This window comes from Brassica oleracea, chromosome C7 (assembly GCF_000695525.1).
Source record: "Brassica oleracea var. oleracea cultivar TO1000 chromosome C7, BOL, whole genome shotgun sequence".
Taxonomy (NCBI): Eukaryota; Viridiplantae; Streptophyta; class Magnoliopsida; order Brassicales; family Brassicaceae; genus Brassica; species Brassica oleracea.
In genome coordinates this window covers 20,043,692-20,046,601 of record NC_027754.1, presented here as the reverse complement: position 1 = coordinate 20,046,601, position 2,910 = coordinate 20,043,692, and positions in this window count along the sequence as shown.

The window sequence follows — 2,910 nt, the reverse complement described above, 5'->3', positions numbered from 1 at the left end:
CAATCTATATAGTCTTACGCCATAGAGTTTTATATGTCGCTTTTCATTTTTGTATGAGACATATCTGCATGTGAAGTCCATTGCATGTACTTTAGGATACTTTGATTGTCAAGCTCTTAAGTGTATCTAACCTCGAGGTCTTCTCTTAGCTTGGTTTGTAATCTTAAGACATTCTATATAAAAAATTTATGTATATATTTTCTAACATGTTTGCATGGATCTGCATCCAAACTTTTAAAGAGCTGTGTTTTGAGGAGGATCTCAACCACACCACTTATGCATATGCGCTCGAAAAAAATTTTCTGAAACAGCATTGATCTTTACCAACCAAATATATATGTTAACATCAAAACCTTTAAAATATGCATACAACGCTACTCTTGGGAGCTGAACTCACCGGCACTCAAAGCAAATTACACAAAAAACGAACTATCCGAAGAAACTGAAGCATAATGTCTTATAAATTTTGCATGAAGAAACAGAGTCCCACTTTCCTTACTGAACGTAGGCGTCTTCGTGTTGATATCCCGTGAAGCAGGGTTTTAACTTCTTTAACTTTGAAGTGAGAGTCATGTGATCAAGAGAACTTATGTCTTCTCTAAATCGTGCCTTGCGATCCTCATCAGTTTCCATATTCCAGCTTAGGCTCTGTCGGGCTTTCTCTTGAGATCCTCACCAGTTCCCATATTGCTCCTTCCTTTACCATCTCTTCCGCGTTCCTTTCTGCAATATCTCAATCTCAATAACCATGTTATAAGGTTACTTGATTCAGCAGTTCTTTTTTTAAAAAAATTCTATGCACACCAAAACGCTGACCGTGTTGTTAATGATTTGGCAAAGAGCTAATTCCCTATGCCTCTTACGTAGTCATCGAACACCAACACATCACGTACGCTTGGAGAATTGGAGAACCAACATAAGCACTTAAGAAAATAACACACGGTTAACGTGAATGTTATGTTTGAGAAGGGCCACAAAAATTAAGGAAAGTTTTGTTTGCATTTAAAACTTGTGTTTTTCTTAACATAGGTTCTGCAAGTGACACGTGTGTTATTTTGTAAATAGAAACCTCTCATGAAGCCACGTCAGATTAGATTTTTAAGGAAAATTTTTTAAGTGCTTCTCCTTTAATATATAGGGGATTCAAGAGTGAATCATTTTATGTTTTATCTTTCCGCATTATGCTTAAAGTTTGAACCGCACATATAAAAACAAGAGAGTTAGTCTATACTAATATAGGAAGAAAGCAACAGGTAATTAAGATAAGAATATAATCAGAGACATACTCTACTACAATCATATAAACAGCAAGTTGCAAGAAAATTGAAACAACAACAATGGGATGAAGGTGGTAACAACACATGCTCTTGCCCGGCGAAGGCAGGTTGAGAGATGTGGGGGCAAGTGCACCCATAATAATATTACTATTTACCATTTTATGTACAAAATCATTAAAAAAAATTGGTGTATTAGATGGCAAAAGTGAAGTTTTGCAACCTTATTTCAAATTCAATGCCTACTAATTAATATATCAGCTATATATTTTAGCACTGGTGCACCCATTGAATAATTATTCCAGCTTCGCCCTCTTGGTCAAGTCAAGTGTAAGTTCCTGCATGGTGGAGGCGTGGAGCAAATCACAACCACTTCTAATAAGTAATTTGGTTTTAGAACGAATTTCCGGTTCAGACGTTAGTAAACGGAATAAAACGCATCGTTTTATATAATCTCGAAAACGCCCATTTAAGTAATTGGGCTAGAAGAAGGCCCATATCGTGGCATGCATATATAAAATTCACGTTTTAGTACATCGGCGTTTCGGAAGGCGCGATTCACGGCGGCCGCCATGGATCCAGCAGGAGCATCGGTGGCCAACGTCATCAGAGGAAGCGAAGGCGAGAAATTCGCTATAGGGAATATCTACTCGGTGAAGCTAATCACCGGAGATGAGTTCAGAGGGATCGTCATGGCGTACGATACAATCCCCGACTTCGTCGTTTTCGATATCCTTTTCGAACTCTAAAACTTTTGATTATGATTCTTTGGCTTAATTTGATGAATCCTTGACGAAAGTGATTGGCTTTTCTTTCCACAAGAGGGTTCGAAGCCGAGACCTGGGCATTCGAAGAACACTCGGATGGTGAATGCGAGTTTCATTACAGGGCTTTCGTATTTGGGCAAAACCGAGGAGCCGTTTCTTACGGACAGCTGTTGGGTTAATCTCGACGGTCTCCGACGTAAAAGTTCTTTCCTTTTTTTTTTTTACGTTTTTGAAAGTGATAGCTTTATCAGATAGATGTTGTGTGCTCTGGCTTCAAAGGATTCGTTATTAGTCTTCTCTGTGATACAGTTAAGAAACAGTCGGGATGCATGGTTTTGGACATTATATATCTTGAAATTTTCATTGTTTCTAATTTCGTCTAAGCAAGTACAGCAGAATAATGATTTGTCTGTTTCTAATGAATCGAATATGGTTTCTATTACAGGCTTCCGGTGTTGGGCCAAATTATTAAGCTTAAAGGCTCAAATAATATATGGCAAAATGTGAAAATGAAATGGGCCTATGGGTTCTTACAAAAAGTCTGGTTGGCTTTAATGAAATGAAGTTAACAACATCCCACATTGGTTGGGAGAGTTGATTTTGAGGAGTATATATATGTCTTCATGACATGAGAGGTTAAACAGCTCAGAGGAAGAGAGAGCTCCCCACGCGCGCGCCGCCGCCGCCGTCCGGCTTGGGCGTGGGCGGCTCGGGCTCGGGCTCGGGCTGGGGCTTGGGCTTGGGTGGAGGGCCTTTGGCCCGATAAGAACTATTCTTTTTGGACCAAGTTAAGCTCAACGTTTTGCCAGTTATTTCAGGAAAAAACAGCATACAATTTTATTTAAAACGACAAGTAGTTTGTCTAAAAA